This window comes from Brachypodium distachyon, chromosome 1 (genome assembly GCF_000005505.3).
Source record: "Brachypodium distachyon strain Bd21 chromosome 1, Brachypodium_distachyon_v3.0, whole genome shotgun sequence".
Taxonomy (NCBI): domain Eukaryota; kingdom Viridiplantae; phylum Streptophyta; class Magnoliopsida; order Poales; family Poaceae; genus Brachypodium; species Brachypodium distachyon.
Genome location: NC_016131.3, coordinates 264309 through 282366, shown reverse-complemented (window position 1 = coordinate 282366; position 18058 = coordinate 264309). Strand labels below are relative to the sequence as shown.

The window sequence follows — 18058 nt, the reverse complement described above, 5'->3', positions numbered from 1 at the left end:
GCCGGCCTCAGATGAGAGATTAACCGCTTATTGGCCGATTAATCGATTTTATCGGCCGACTATTTATCGGCCAGCATTTTGTAAAATCTCCAAATCTAGCACTAAATATTCTATATTATGATATGCAAAAAATAATATTGGAGTATTAGACGCTAGTGTCTTACATTGATATTGCATTTTAATCGGTGTACAAGCATACAAAATGGAAACAAGCATCAGTGTATGCTCTGCAACTTCAGATTGCCAAACCTATGCAGAATTATAGACACAAATATCAGACGAAATAGGGTAGCCTGTAGCAGTACTGCAATACATATTACATAAAGAGTCCACAAGACAGAAATAGGTCTTAGTTCTCTCACAAAGCCAACAAGGTCTTTCAAACAAGCATCAGGTTCTTAGTTCTCTCTCACGTCACAACCAATATTGGTCACGACTCACGAAAACATAAATCATAAAGTTTAGGAAAGCAAGCAACACATGTATTGCTCAGATTATTATTCATTAAAGGCCCAAGATTCAAGGCTCAATCGGCTCCTCCTCATCTTCATTGTCAATGGTCTCTAGCACCCCATCATCCTCGGACTCGAACTCTATCTCATCCTCATTGACAACCACTTGTTCTTCCTCTTCATCGGAGACAAATTCTTCCACCTCATGGAGTTCTCTCACTCTTGCACTTCTACGAGGATCCATAGCTTCGGTGCCTCACATTGCATCATCACTGTTGGAGTATGGCAGCCCCGTAATTGGATCAACATCCTCATCTTTATAAGCTCCTTCACATATCCAATCTTGTGCCATGGAAGCATCTTGACCAAGGAGAACATCCCAAGATGACTCTAACTTCTTTCTCTTGTCCATCATTCTTCCATTGATTGAATATATACTAGATCATCTCTACGGCGGATATCTAGTTTATTTCTCCTCTTTGCATCTACCTACAAATAGTGAAATAGAAAAGTGTAGTTAATGATTCACACATGTCATAAATGAATAAGGAATTCAGGACCAGATTTGAGTATTTGCAAGTTGAGATTTACTTGTTCAAAAACGCTCCAATTTCTTTCACATCCGGATGAACTTGTGGTCAAGTTGAGTATCCTTAAAGCCATGTGCATCAATGTAGGAGTTTTTAGTCCATAAGTTGCCCACCACTCACCTACATTGATGGAAAAACGAAGTATTATGCATCAGCCCAAACATTTCAGAAATGCAATATGGCACAAATATGAGCTTACCGGCATTGAAATTTGCATTGATAATAGCTTTTGTGGCAGCAACCTTCCCAAACATGTCTTCTCTCTTTTTAAACTTGGGCAATTCTATGTTAAGCACCTTATTTATCGCCTCATCATCACCATGATAAAATTGTTCAACAACCTCCATCAACCCGGACATGACTTCTACATCACTAAAGATGCTTGTGTCAGTATAACTATAGTACGGATTTAAGGCATATCCTGCCATGTGCAACGGGGTATCTAGTCTTCCATTCATCTTGCTCTCCATGGCTGTTGCGATCACCCTATAGTCCTTCTCTGAACTTTCAACTGCAATCATTATTGCCTTCTTTGCCTCTATTATTTCTCCATACATAGAGGCCATGGACTGCCCATCACCATCAGCCAACCAAAGTACCTCCACCAATGGCTCGAAAACCTTGCATTCGAACATACAAAAGCATAAGATTATTAGTATAACATATAAGTACAAAACAGTAGTAAACAAGACAAAATTTGTAGTTTAGATAACAATACCTTGATGCAAAGAGACACATTTTTCCAAAACGCCCTACTCATTATTGTGGCATGAGCTTCCCAATCACTTCTACCATCAAGTTGATGGCGTGAGTTGCACATGAGGTCCAAAAAATCTTGGGCCTTTTAACCTTCAACATCGCCTTTGCTCCCATGTTGTTTGATGCATTATTGGTGACTACTTGCACAACATTATCAGCACCTACAAAACATCAGAGCAAAGGACAATAATCAGATCGTAATTTTCAGCAAGCAACCCATAATTAAAACTTGAAAAGCAATGAATGAGAGAGTGAATTAAAAGTTGAAGATTCATACCAATCTTCTCAATGCATTCATCCACATAATTATAGATGTATAGACTAGTGTGTGCATCCGCCGACGCCTCCTTTGATCCAAGAAATACAGTCCCCAACTTGCAATGCACATACAAGTTCATGATGCTCCTCCTTTTCTTGTCTGTCCAAGCATCGGTCATGATAGAGCACCCTGTGTTCGCCCTCTCAACATCATGTGGCTTCAACAAATCCCTAGTTCTTTCCACCTCTTGTGACAACATCTTCTCTCGAATCATATATTGAGAAGGTTGCCTCCAATCAGGACCATAACGACCAAGAGCCTCACAGAACTGTTTGAAGTCGTCATCGTTGATAGCATTGAAGGGTACATTTTTCTTGTACGGCCATCTAGCCAAGTACTGCCCCACTCGGTAGCTTCTCTCCTTATCAACACTATCATTTATATTCTGCTGATGTTTTTTCTTGTTCAATGGAATTGAAGGATCGATTGGAGCAAGATATTGATCCATAGGCCCCTTCTTCGGATCACCTTTACCAACTTCATTAAGCTCTTCTTGATCATCCTCGTTGACCACCTCTATGTTCACTGCAGCTCTTACTTCTTCTTCTTTCTTTAGCTTTTCTATCTTCCTCTTCTTTGGTGCCTCACTTCCCGCCTTACACCGAGCTTGCTGCTCTGGTGTGGCATGCAAACAAGATGTCACTGCACCTTTGATCTGAGCAAATGTGTTCCTTCATCCTTGTCACCCGTCCTGACATTTCTTTTCCACAAAGCTTGCACTTAACTCTTTGCGGATCATTGGGATCAATCAGCACAGCAAATTCCCAGCCCATATCATCTGAATTCCTCTTTAGTTGGGAACTTGCAACCTGAGATGAACCAGCCGTAGCAGCCATCTACAAACAATAAAAGAGTAGCAGCCACAAAACGTATCAGTTTATCAAAAAATGAAAGGGCGGCAACCTTGCGTGCGTGCGTCCAAACATATCAGTCTAACATACATTAAGATTACTACTATTATCAAAGTATATGAATTCAAAATTCGAGCTAAGTAACTCAAGATCTACAACAGCAATAGTACAATCTACTTAAAATTTACACACCGCTGCTCCAGTTTTTTACCAGAAAGAGAGAACTAAAGACAAGACTAAGAAAGGGAGATGAGAAACATACCGTGGAGTAGATGAAGGGGTGGTAGGCGAGCTACTGCTACTGCTACTGCTTGAGGAACGTGAGGCGTTGGTCCTGTGCTGCTGGCGGGAGAGACGCCGGCAATGAACTGCTGTCGGAGGAAAGGGGACTGGTCGTCGTGCCGCTGCGTCCTTGACCTGGACGAGATGGAGAAGACGATGAGGGCGGGAATCGGGTTGGGCGGACGAGCTAGCACTGGCTGCCGGAGGTGATCATGGTGGCGGTGGCGGCGGCGGCGGCGGCAGGTTGCATCTGCAACTGGCGTACTACACGAGGGCCTCAACCCTATGGAGCAGGAGTAGTTATGGGAGGGGCGGCGGGCGTTTGGATTATTTCAGGATTTTGGCCCACGGGCTCTTGGCGATTAATCAAGTTTCGGCCGATTACTCGCTTGTCAGAGCGATTAAACGCCCAGACGAGAAACATGCACGATATGGCAAAATCTTATCGCCTACCGTGCGATTCACGATTAAGAGGCCGAGTAATCGGAAAATCGGCCGATTTTTTGAACATTGTCATTCTTAGCTTTTGAGATGGTCTAATTAGTCGTTTCTGCCGATTCCAATACTGAAACCATTTTGCAGGAGCCAATAGTTGACCAGCCACTGTGTGTGTAACTTGAAGATGCTTTCTCTTATTTTTCAGACTTGCGGTCTGAAGAGGTCCCGGGAGAAGAGTAATGACTATTGTGACATTGAGTTTGTGAGCCGTGAAGATGCCCAGGATGCCATTCAAAATTGCACTATTGATAAGATTGACTTCAAATGGGCACCCGAGGACATCTACAAGAAGAAAGCAAAAGGTATGTGTGATGATTTTCTGTTAGTCCCAAAATGTTCTTTCCGGATGTGATTTCTGAGTATTGCTCTTTTGTTAATATAGGGCCAGCTATAGCATCTTTCCAGTCTCCCGGATTTGATTACGACATTTACAGCCAGGAGGTAAGTATTTACTCCCTCCATACCTCCCTCCGGTAGAGATTGGTCAAATATTTTTTGTTTTTCTCTCGTATAAGCTGTGGTAGTTAAGGCAGGGAAATCACGCATTCTTGGTATACTGCATTAATTAGCCTGATTTACTCCCTCTAAACCCGCTCGTCCACCTACTCAGTCAGTATTTGCAAATTCGATGTGAGCCATGTAGTATGGAGGGAGTAGCAATAAAGCCTTTTTTTTAATTAAAGACAACATGCAATTAATAATGTGCTAATTTGTTCTGCAGCCCTCACTTCCGCTCCCTTCCAACAATCCCAATATCACTAAGTGGGTTCTACCCCCAAAGCTAGATCCAGCTGATGCACAAGAACCAGCAAAGTACTATGCACCAAGGCGCACTCAGCCCCCAGCAGGCCCTAGTCCACATCCTCCCTTCAAGAACGAAGAAGATTGGCCCGGCCTCCCAACATATGACATTCCATCCGAATATAACATTCCATAGGTAATTATGCTTGTTTTTTAGTAACCATGTAGTATTTATCTTCCTTGCATGCTAACCATAATATACTCTTCACAGGTTACTCAACTTCATAAGGATATTTTTTTTGGTGAGATGGCGATCTGCAACGGCGAGTACTCTTCCATCTCCGTAGAGGGCATGCTGTAGGCGTGCAAATATTATTTGGATGACATATCCTTGCCTCTCCTTTTCCTGGTAGAGGGCACGTAGAAAGATCATTTGGCTGCCATAGCAACTAAAAAACCTTGGCTATGCGCTGCTTCTCTTGTGGATCTCCGCACCGCGTGTAAACAGTTGTTACTTCCGCGCCGTAATTCTGGCGTTTTTTTCGGAATAGTGGGATCCTTCATGACCCACACGATCTGGGGGTGAAAACTGAAACGGCCAATCAAACTTGCCTGAGTGCACTATATTTATTTCTTGTGCAGGGATTTAATTAGCGTGGACCCATGCATGTATTGACTAGCCAGCCGCCCCCATATATTTGTTTCGCCCCGCTGGCAAGCCTCTGCCTCACGCGCACACAGTTTGTTCATGTTCAAAGCCAAAACTGCTTTTTCCTTTGTGTGGACAGCGCTCAACACAGGTCAAAAAGGAGACTCGTGACCTTGTCTGCTTGCCTACTATCAGTTGCCACTTGATACGAGGAGAAAAAAAATACACTAATCTCATTTGAACTTGGCAATTATGCCCAATTAATCAGGTAATTAGTGATATGGCAACTACCAGGAGGTACTCCGAGCTCGCGGCGACGCCGGCCTCCCGCGCGGTGCTCCTCCGACTCTCTGCCCTGCTTCCCATCGTGATTTCACAGAGAAAAAGCTTGTGGTCGAGAGGAACGGATAAGGTGGGGGTGGGGATAACATGTACGCGATGTACTTTTTTTCCGCCTCGTCTCAGCGGCCTCCGTTATTTCTTTCCTATTCTTAGATTAGGGAGCCTTCCGTCAAAAAAGATTACGGAGCCTCATCAGCGACTCCGGTCTCCGCCGCGGAAGAGGCTTTGCCTGTGCCCAGCCCGTGGCTTCCATCGGGTAGTTCCGTAAATTTTGCCCCGCGTTCGTTTGGTTCGGCAGGAAAACAAATCACAAATAGGGTCCGTAATATTCCCTCCGCCACAGTTTACAGGGCGCCCTTGAGGCACTCTGTGATTGGCTCTAATTCTGGTTGAGGTGGAGCAGCGTTTAGAAATTAAACCTACGTCGCCTAATTGCATGTAATTACTTACTTTGGTACTCCACTCGTCCACTAAATGAGCAGTTTCCATTTGCATGCACACGCTTTAGTACTCCCTCCACTTGCATGCACACACTTTACTCAGTAAACAAGCCATTTCCCTTCGCATGCACTTAAAAGGCTAATAAATGCTGATGCGCCTAATCAAGGGCTCATTGTGAAACTGTATGGAAAACGAAAGGCGCCCAGTAAACTGTGATGAGGGAGTACTCGCAACCCATTCATAGGATCACGCCATTCCCTACCAAGTTCTCCGGCTTGAATCGCGCGGCCGTCACCGCCACAGTTAAAAGAAACTAGAACACCGCCGAGATGAGCAGAGTGGTCGCACACCCGCGCTGACCGACCTCAAATTAACGATCTCGATTTGTCTGTTGCTTCACCGTCGGAGGCATCGATGCCATGAAAGCGACGAGCAGGTCAAGTCTCGAATAGGCAAGGAGCTTAGATAATCTCCAGTCGTCGCCTCCAAACCGCCCCCCAAAGCGCGCCGGGTTGAGCGAATGGGGGAGGCCGTCTACTCGTGCCGCATATGGGGCGCGTCCGTTCCCAGCCGCGTCCCCCAAATCCACCCTCAAACATAAATTGCAATAGTCGACATTCAAAAGCAATTGTTCTTGCCGAAGTCGCCACGATCAAAGTACTGGACACGATCATATTACAGAACGGGGTACGAATTGAACATAACTAGAAGAAGCAGTTCGGCAACGACGACGGTGCATCCTGAGTCAACACTGGCCCGTCGAGCACGACGATCTCGGCATCCTCTGCCTAGTATGTCTGCTCCACCGCCAATGCCAATCCAGTTGCCGATGCCGGTTCCGACGCAGGCGTGCTGGCCGACACTGTTGCGGAAGCTCCTGCTGATGCCGCCGCTGCCTCCGGAGGTGGGGTTGCTGCCGCTGCTTCGGCCGCGGCAATTTTGGCGTCGATCTCGTCAAGGATCATGACTTTGTAGTAGTTGTGCGCCGCCAGCGTCCGGGGATCCATTTCATTTGTCGACGCGGTCAACACGGAGAAGTCCTCTTTGTGTTTCTTGAGCTCCATCTTCTCTTCTTGCCTCTTGAGCAGCGCCGCCCACCTTTCGTCGGACTTTTTGTCGCGGATGAGCAGGGCCGACGATACCTCGGCAAGGCACTTGTTGATCGACGACTGCGTCTTCTCGGTCGCCGCTGCTTCCAGCAAGGCGGCCTTGGCAGCCTTGTTGCCGATAGGGCGCCCTACCGATGTTGCGAGCGGCCCATCGAGATCAATAGCAGCATCTTTTCCCTTCGACAAGGCGATACGCGTCAACCGCCACTTCTCGCAGTGTTTCAGCTTGCTATAGCAATGCAGCAAGACGAAAGGCCTAAACCCTTCCGAGTTCTTCCGGTACAACCGCATGGCATGGTTCAACTAATCAAAGAAAGTGTAAAAGACTTATCATATATCAGGTTGTGATAGGAAGAGACGCGACAAGGGGTGGCGGCACACGTACCAGGTCGACAGGGTTACAGTTGCTATCCCCTCTCGCCTCGAGCTTGCCATGGAAGCCATGGAACATGTTCACCGACGCCCGTATGATGCCCCATCGCGTCGACATTGCCTTCTGGCTCCTCTTCATTGGCATCGTGTGGTAATCCTTGTCGAGGAACTTGCGCTCGTCTAACTCTGCCTTGATCCTCGCCCAGTACTTTCCATACCTTTGATTGGCGCCGATGACCGTCGCCCACGAGTCGCACAGGCACTGATCTTCCAGATCCTTCCATTTGAGGCCTCATGAGCCAGAGGCTGCCTTGTCCTTCTTCTTCTTCACGCCGTCCGCGTCAACCTCGACGACCTCCTCTGGCTCTGCGCCTTCCTCCAGCTAATCTTCCTGTTTGCCGTCCTCGCCATCATCCTCCTCGTCCTCGTCTTCCTCCTCGCCGTCCTCCTCGTCGTCCTCCTCGCGCGCTGCCTCCTCTTCCCCGTCCACCGGCATTTCCTCGAACGGGTTGCCGGCGGCCTCGAACTGGAGCGGACCCCTGCGGCCAGTGAAGGCAACTCCTCTGTAGTGTGGTTCCCTTGAAGCGGTCGGGGAGGGAATGCATGCACGGAGGTGATGGTGTTGGATTCATGACTTGATGATGATGATGTATATTTTGGTGGTAGTTAGGGTTTAAAGACTTCTTATGGCCTGTAACTATGATGTAACTATGATGAGGTCGTATATACTAATCCCTCATGTGATGGTGAACTTGCGGTGTTAGGATGACACCCACTTTTGTTGTGGTGGTAGGATGACACCATAGTAGGGTAGGTTGAACTTGTGATCCACTTTTGCAATGATCATGCATGCCCCTATTAGTTTATCATTTGCTGTCAACATTGTGTTCATTTGTCATGACTTGTTTAACGCTTGTGATCGATCATAAACCTTACTTGTTCTTCTGTTGTTCTAGTGGTATGTGGTGTTCCGAGGAAGGGTTCTAGGTATCTACAGTTCATGGAGGGCCTGCCAAGAGCAAGTCAGTGGCTACTCAAACAACAACTACAGAGGGTATGAAACATTAGAGGAGGCACAACAAGAGTACCAGAGCTTCTTGGATGATGAGGCCATGGCAATTGAGGCCATCAATCAGCCATTGCCGTTAGCACAGCTTCCTCCAGTGCCAATGCATGCTATAGCAATGCCTATTGCGCTAGGAGCACCTGAGGTACGTGAGAGCAGGGTCAAAGATTTCATCATCGTCTTCCTCATCATCATCATCGTGAGGATCTTGTGCTTCTGATTCGTGTGTGATCGCATGTAACACGGTATGGCATGGTAATCTCGCCTCATTTGAACAATGGTAAGAGTATGGGAGTGTCAAGTGTGCAACCGAACAGTAAAACGGTGTATCGGTAGGGCTAAACTGGGCCCTGCGCAGCCAACCAAATGAACTGAGCTTTCTTGCCCGACCGGTGCACACGAGTTCTTCGCGAGCTACCAACCAAAAGCCGTTTTCTGACCTGTGGCCCGTTCCGAACACACAGTGAGTCCCGTCTCACTGCGCCAACGAGCCCCAAAACAGGTGCAGGCTACCGAACTCGCCCTGAGTGGCTGCTCCGACATGAATCATGCTGCATATATCTTCGGCACGCTGGCGCCACGTCAACGTATTGGTCTCCGGTAACGAACTAACGACACCCTCACAAGAGTTTCATCCGGCAGTGGCAGTGGCTCCAATGATGAGCAGCAACCGTAAAAGATCAGGTAGTCTAGGGCTACTCGGATGTCGAGTCACATCTTCTCGTTCTCATTATATAGGGGTTACATGAGAATACATCGATAGGGGGAGAGGAGATATAGACGCGTACGTCTTGTTACATGATACGTATACAATACTATCTCTAACACCCTCCCTTAATCACAACTTTCTTAAGTTGAGATTAAATCTAAACTCCTCAAAGTTTCTCACAGGAAGTGTTTTTTTAAACCCATCAGCAACTTGATCTTTAGAAGGAACAAACTTTATCTCTAGTTGTTTCTTCAAAACTCTCTGTCTGACAAAATGGAAGTCAATCTCAATGTGTTTGGCTCTTGCATGAAACACTGGATTTGCTGACAAATACATAGCTCCCAAATTGTCACACCATAAACAAGGTGTTTGACTCAACTTGATTCCAAGTTCTTTAAGCAGGGACTGAACCCAAATCATCTCTGTTGTAGCATTGGCCACAGACTTGTACTCAGCCTCAGTGCTAGACCTGGATATTGTAGCCTATTTCTTGGCACTCCAGGAAATCAGATTGGGTCCAAAAGACACAGGAATCCTCCGGTTGATCTTCTGTCATCGATACAACCAGTCCAATCTGCATCTGAGAAGGCACCGAGTAAAGTGGAACTAGACCTCATGAACATTTTTCCCATGCTCAGTGTATGCTTAACATATCGCAGTATACGCTTTGCAGCAGCCCAATGTATAGTAGTAGGAGCATGTAAATACTGACATGCTTTGTTGACTGCATAGGAGATATCAGGTCTTGTGAGAGTAAGATACTGCAACGCACTTACCATGCTTCTATAGCTGGTGCTATCTTCTGGACCTAGGAAATCTCCCTCCCTTGAAGTGATCTTCTCAGAAGACGAAAGGGGTGTAGGAACACCTGAGCAATGGGTCATACCAACACGTGCAAGAACATCATGTGCATATTTAGCTTGATTAAGAATGATACCATCATGAACTTTGAGAAGTTCAATGCCCAAGAAATAATGAACATCATCGAGATCCTTGAGTGCAAACTTCTTGTTGAGAGCCTTTAGAAGAATATGAGTGGCGGCTTGAGATGAGCTGGCCACTATGATATCATCAACATAGATAAGCATGAACATGGTAACGCTGCCCTTATGATAAATGAACAATGATGTGTCAGACTTGGAAGCACGAAAACCATACTTCAGCAGCTGTGAACTGAGGCGAGAATACCATGTTCGAGGTGCTTGCTTCAACCCATAAAGAGCCTTGTCAAGTTTGCACACATAGTTAGTATACCCGGGGTCCTCATAACCAGGTGTCTATCTCATATAAACTTCCTCTTCCAGAACACCATGAAGAAACGCGTTCTTGACATCCAACTATCACAAACTCCATCCCCTGGATACTAAAATGGCCAAAACAAGGCGAACTGTGGCAATCTTCACCACTGGACTGAAAGTGTCCTCATAATCAATCACATAACGTTGCTTGAAACCCTTTGCAACAAGACGAGCCTTGTACCAATCTATAGAGCCATCTGCTCGATGTTTGATTTTGTAGATCCATCTACAATCAATGATGTTTTTACCATGTCGTGAAGGAACTAGGTGCACTATATTTCACAAGTGCACTATATTCCTCATCCATTTCTCCTTTCCAATGCGGATCTTGAAGAGTAGCTTGTACATTTGCTGGTTCAGTGGAGATAGCAGAAAGTCCCCAACGTACTGTCCCATCAGTATACTCCTTCGGAGTGCGAATGCCACGAGACGCTCGAGTGACAGGTCGAGTCGGTGCAGGCAAAGGCACAAGTTGTTGCACAGGAGGAGAGAGCGCAGATGATCCGGAGCCGGCGGTACTGGTGCTCGTCGTACGAGCGCTGTCGGCACTGCTTGTCGTGACGCGGTCGGAAGCCACAGGCGATCCTGGCGCAGAGTGTGTGGCCGTCGCACTCGGGGCGACAGGCGTAGAGGATCCGTGGATGGAACCAGCGGTGGTCCACGCGCACGTGGGCGGTACAGGAGACCGCGGAACCTGTCGCTTTCGGGTGGCAGGGGGCAGTCGGCCGACGATTGGCAGGTGACTGATCCGAGGAGGATGGCAGGGATGATCCCGAGGTGGATTCCGACAGAGAATCGCTCTCATGTCTAGCGCCGTTGTTTGCTTCCTCCGTTATTTCATGTGAGCTTTGTGGACTGTTTGGCGCATCATGTTCAGCCAAATTTTTAGCAGCACGCTGCGTTGGACCTGTAGCACCCTGCGGAACAACAAAAGGGGTACTTGGTGCAGGGTGAGTAGTATGAGTATTATCATCATGCATGTCATCATAGTGTTCGTTCCTTGGTCAAAATTATGCAAGGATGGATCAAGCAACAATATTTGTTATCGGAGTAAAGCGCCCGCATTGGGGTGGAGATGTTGAAAAGGGAAAACTGCCTCATCAAATACTACATCACGAGATATATAGACACGACCAGTGGACACCTCAAGGCATTTGACACCCTTATGATGGGGACTGTAACCAAGGAAAACGCACTACTTAGAACGAAAAGCAAGTTTACGTTTATTGTATGGGCGAAGGTTAGGCCAACAAGCACATCCAAACACCCGAAGAGAGTTGTAGTCTGGCTGAGTTCCTAGCAGGCGATGGACAGGAGTACCACTGCTAATAACCTTGCTAGGAAGCATATTGATGAGATATGTGGCAGTTAAAAAGGCTCCATCCCAGAATTTTAATGGCATATGTGCATGAGCAAGAAGGGATAGTCCTACTTCCACTACATGACGATGCTTTCTTTCAGCAGAGCCATTTTGTTGGTGGGCATGAGGACAGGAAACATGATGTGAGATTCCTTGTGTCTGAAAAAGAGAGTTTAATTTTTCATACTCTCCTCCCTAGTCTGACTGTACCGTGAGGATTTTGGTGTCAAGTTTGCGTTCAACAAGTTTTTGGAAGTTGACGAAGGTAGAGTAAGCATCAGACTTTTTCTTAAGCAAATAAATCCATGTAAACTTGCTATAATCATCAATGAAACTTACATAATAGTCATGTCTACCAACAGAGGTAGGCGCAGGACCCCATACATCAGAAAAAATTAACTGAAGAAGGGCAGTGGATACACCGGTGGATATAGGATATGGAAGCTGATGACTCTTACTCTGCTGACATGAATCATAAACTGACTCTAAACTGGAATCTTTTACTAACAAAAGTTTATTCTTGCTAACAATTTGCCTAACAATATTTGATGAAGGATGACCTAGATGACTATGCCACCGTGCTTGTGAAGGCTTGGCAGCAACAAAACAATGCTGGAAGACTGGGACGATGACACCAATGATGATATGAGTGGGTAAATGTAACATCCCAAATTTTTCCTAATTTTGGAATGTTAAAATAAATAAATTAAAATGTTTGTCTTGATTGAAATTCCACAGGGAATTTAAACTTTTGTGTTTTAGTTAAAACAATTTTCTCAAAATAGAGATTTCATATACCTCTGGTTTTCAAAATATAAAAATAAAAATAAAAATAAAAATCCATTTATGAATAAGCCTATGAGCTTATGTAGAATATTTTGATTATCACAATTTTGTTTACGAACAAAACCGGTGACAAAGTGTTCACCTTTGAATTATATTAGCAATGGTATTTTTATCAAATTTTCTGTAATGTCTAAAACTGTTTTGAACCAGTTTTAGATTTGAAGACAGTTCATATAATAGGAGAAAAATAGAATAGAAGGAAAAAATAAATCAAACTGACCCAACCCGGACCATCTGACTAACCCGACAGAAGCCCACCTGATCGATCATCTTCTTCTTCCTCGTACACAGCTGGAGCGTTACGAGTCCATGGCAGTGTACCTCTCCCCTCCCTCCTTCCATCAATTTTAGCACCCGTTTCTCCCCGACATCAACACAGAATTTACTCAATAGTTGATGGAGAATTCGTTCAGGGAATTAATTTTCCATTTACTCGACTTAATTGTCCAAAACTGCTGGGCGCGCCGAATGCCAACCGGTGGTACTCGTCTCTCCATCTCCCTGCTCACTAGATAACAATACAAACCGAGATGTCCGCCGTGCGTCTCTTGTTTTCCTACCTCACTTTCATTCTTAAACTTTTCTGAGAGGAGCTCTGTAGAGACCATACCAACCATGCCAACTTCAGACACAAATTCGAGTTCGTCGTGAGATCTTGTCGCCCTCAGTGATCATCGCGAAGAATCCTCGCACCAGGGAACTCCTATTGTCAAGGCCTACATACAGGACATGGTGCTGCATCATATAGTCGATATTGGTCACGTCGCCGTTGTTCCGCCAGCCACGGCGACGGCGTCGTCAATTTTGTCGGATATCAAGGGACTCAGGCCCTGGTTCTTCCTTGTTTCTTTTCCTTTAGAGTGTGTGCATATTCTGATGCCTTCCATTCTCTCAATAGGAAGCCGGAGGTTCTTCCACGATGACGATTGATTTGAATTCCCGTTCGTATCCCGCCGTCGCGATTGAAGACCGTCGCCTGGACCAGGAGAACCGAGGACTCCATCGCCTTCTCCTAGAAACGACACGCTGCAACAACCTCTCCCTCGACTCTGGAATCATCTCTGGTGACCAACTTCATCCATCCCGCGTTCTTGTCGCCGTCCAAACCTTTGCCAACGAGCTGCACTGCACTTGTATGGTGAGCTCTTCCTCAGTTCTTTGATTCTTGATTTGGCGTACTTAGTCAAGTTCAGGACGTGGTGTTTTCCTTGTCTTTCACGGTTCAAAAGTATCAGCTAGCAATCAAATAGAACTGTCTTCGATCAAGTCTCTAGTAACAACACCAGTAATTCTTCCTCATGTGTCACGTAGTGTCTCAGCCATCATCCAAAGCAAATTAATTTCACAAGTTGTATCACATTAATTCAGTTAGCAAGAATAGCATATGCAAATCCAACTGAAAATTCACGCACAACCTCACGTGGGAAATCCTATAGGAATCTCCTTCAGATCGATCTAAGTTCAGTTATGTTTTCATGGCAAGACTAGATGCTAGGTAACGTGTTAGTAGTGCACGGTAATCTCGGCAAGAACGCGTATTCTGAGGCCATGATGATCCGTAGCCGAGTTTTTAGCCAGATGAGTAACAAAGGCGTCGATCTATTTCTGTGTAAAGAATCCGTCTACATATCTTGGTCGATCCTGTAGGTGCATCATATTTTATCTGGGCGCTACAATCTTCTTATTTCCTTTGTTAGCTGGTGGCAGCACATTGCAACGTATCAGATTGCTGTTGATTGACGTATCCAGCCTATATATCCAACTTCTGTTTCATTTTCGTCATTTGGACAAAATGCCGCGAACTTCTAAAAATCATATCTTAAGTTCTACTTAGCTAAATTTTGCAAATTTGGTATCGTTGGAATCGTTACCAAATATAGAATCCAATGGAACCGTTAGTTTCAAGTTTTGACAGATAAAATATATTCGAATCTCAACTGAGGGATATTGAGTATTTTATCACAACTTAAATTCATTAATTCTTTTCAATATGATCATTTTTGGCAAGTTGGATCTTATGATCATATCTACCTACTAGAGCCATTTGGGCATTGTCACCAAGCCCTAATGAACATCTAACTCTACCTATAATGACTTAGTGAAAATCTCCTCTCTATTTATGCCTAAGTGCAATGCTATCAACTCTGTCTTACCCAAAATTCTTCTAAGTAATTGACCCCCATTTCCATCCACCAAATGATACTTAGTCATATTTCTATCTTATTAACACCATGGAGGAAATTCTGAAGAAAAGGAGGAGTCTGAAGAAAAGGGCAAGTGTGAAGATAAGTGCAAGTCAGAAGAGAAGGCAAGAGGAATCAAGATCGCTCTAGGAGAAGTGATTTCAGAAGAATCCCATGACTTAGATTTTTTCTATCTAACTTCTCAACCTGATCCTAAATATTGTCTTTCTATTTTATTAAGTGTTGAAACCCCCTAACAATTTAGAAACACCATTATGGGACTTAGCCATTTTTCTACCTTGTGAAACACCAACTCTTTTCCAATATCTATTTCTTTCTAAGTCCTTAGCCATTCAACCTTCCCAGCCTTATCAAGCCAGCCTTATGCCACAACCTTTTGTCATTATCACTAAGACAAATGAATACTAAGCTAAACAAATAAACAACTCTTTGTTGCCTTGTTTGATTTGCTTTTGTTGGAATGTGTGTTTATGTTGTGTTCTTTTATCTTATAGCTTGAACGGAGAGCTACGTGTTTTGATTGAGAGTAGTGAACGATCTTCAACTACGAAAAAGGCAAGTGACACACCCATCATAAATGTCCTAGTTTTTATCTATGCATGTAGTTCTTTATGTAGTATGCATGTATAGGGTTTTATTTATGCTTTGCTATATCACTCCTAGTAGTGTAGGTATTCCGGTTGATGACTATACCTTGCTGCCATTAAATTTAGTTGTTGCTTAGCTATGCTATGAAAACATTTTGCTAGTGATTAAGGAAAAATAAACAACTAAGTTTAATGAACTACCTGGGTGAATGGTGGAGCTTTGGAGCGGGTGGCTGCATCAGGGGGCCCTGTCAACGGCGATACCCTGGTGTGAGTACACATTTGCGGAAAGTCACCCATGATTAAAGAGATTGGAGACAACCTTGCTCATTAGCTTACCGTACAGCCACATGCTATATGGGATCTGGCTTGACAGAGTATGTTGTGAGAGCCTGGACCCTATGTGACAGATGATGTAGGGGATTGTAGGTTGGTACGGGTCCGTAGAGAAAGGTCTGGGTGATCACTTCGGAAAAGTCTCGTCCTAGTCGACATCTGTCCATTTGAGCAAAATGTGCATCATGGAAGAAGAACAGACTAGGTCATGTGGGTAAATTGTACAACCTCTGCAGAGTGTTAAATCTAAGTACTTAGCCGTGTCTCCGGTTACGGACAACTTGAGCGAACTGACAAGGATCCTGTTTGAAAATCTCCTCATCCCAACTTCTTAAGTAAAAATTCAATGGGAGAATCAGGGTAGGAAGACTCGCTGGTTTCCATTAGTGGAGTCTAGGTTCATTGGTTACGACCAATGGTACCGTTTAATTAGAATGAAAGAAAATGATTTGACAAATGATAGGAGAAAACTTGCTTTATGCAAATCATGTCTGAGCTCTACCAGCCAAATGATCATGTAGGTGTTAGGTTGCCACTTGTGTCCACCAAAGTGTCATCTTGCCAATACAATTCCAAATGTATTGATCCTTCGGGCTGCAACGTTTCATGTTGCAGGTTATCAGACGATGAGTAAGGAAACATTAGGAGTTACGAGTCTATCCTCAACATGCTCGCCTGTGGTACATGAGGACGAAGGACTCCATGCTGATATGTTCTTCGTTGTAAACTCTGATAATCAGCTAGCCTTGTGCTGTGCGACTTGTAATCTTTTATGTACTTCTGGATCATATGGTGTAATAAAGACCTTTATTTCTTGGTATTACATTTTAAACTGTGTGTGCTAGCGATTGATTCAGGGACTAGCACAATAAAGCATAGGGATCGGCACCTTTCCAGGTGAGATCACTACAGTAAATCCCTCCAACACAACGTCCCCTATGAATTGTTTTCCCCGTGGCCTGGTCCTTGATCAAAAAATAGAAGGGATGAAAATGAACACTCGATTATCAATGGTAAATTTATGAACGGATAGAATATTTTTGGATGCATGTGGGACGTGTAGAACATTGTTTAGGTGAATTTTTTTAGCAGGGGTACGAACAAGAGAATGACCAACATGAGAAATAGGCATACCATGACCACCTGCAGTGTTCACCCTTTCATTGCCGCGGTATGTGTCACGTACGATCATGTTGTTGAGCTCCCCAGTGACGTGATGGGTGGCACCACTGTGGTAGTTGGTATCAACTCCATATGAGGCGACATGGGCCTCCTTGTCATCGGAGTCATCATCATCTTCACGGAACCGCCACCAGCAGTCCTTGGCGGCATGTCCCTCCTTGTTGCAGATCTGGCAGCTCACGTTGACTCACGGTGTGGTGCGACGCCATCCGCGCCCGCGTCCACGTCCCCCTCCTGGGGTGCTCGTCCGCCTCCACGTCCTTGATGAGCCTGGCGATCATCACGCCGATCATTGCGGCGTGTGTCACGTCGATCAGTGTATTCGCTGCGGTCAACATAGTCGCCGCGCGATTTGTTGTTGTAGTGCCCACGACCTTGGCGCTGGGCGACATTAGCAGAGGTTTCAAACTCAAGGCCGTTTAGCAGAAGCTGACGCTCATCATACGCCTGGAGCTGAGAGTACAACGAGGCAAGCGAGATCGGGGTGGTGACGACTCCAAGGGCAGCGATAGAGAATTGTATCTGGCCCCAAGTCCTGCGAGGATGAAGGAGACGTGTTCCCTCATGGAGATGATCTCACCCGCCGCAGCTAGCTCATCGATGATGCCCTGCATCTTGGTGAGGAAGGTGTCAGTGGTCATCTGCAGCTTCTTTGTGTTCGCCAAGGTGATCCTAAGGTTCGTGACTTTGGTCTGGCTCTGGGAGGCGAACATCTCCTCAACTGCACACCAGACACCGGCGGCAGTCTCGATTCTCTGCACATGAGGGAGAACCTCAGGGCTAATCGACTGAAGGAGGTAACCGAGCACGATCTGATCTTGGGCGATCCAGGTATCGTAAGATGGGTTGTCGATTTTCTTCGGCGTCTGATCCGTGGCGGTCGTGTCAGCTGGTTCAATGACCAACTTTTCCGGCGGAGCTGCATCGCTGCCAGTTAGGAGACCATAGAGGCGAGCGCCACAGATGGCGGGAAGAACCTGGGCATGCCACCCAGAGTAGTTCACACGCGTGAGCTTGTCGGTCGGCGGCGATCCCAGATTGATGGAGGGAGCGGCGGAGGACCAA

The 18058-nt window shown here is 45.6% G+C and overlaps 1 pseudogene; it reads right to left on the bottom strand.

The window, feature by feature from the left end:
- Positions 1-221: 221 nt before the first annotated feature.
- On the bottom strand, positions 222-3864 carry LOC100833934 (annotated as a pseudogene).
- Positions 3865-18058: the final 14194 nt, after the last annotated feature.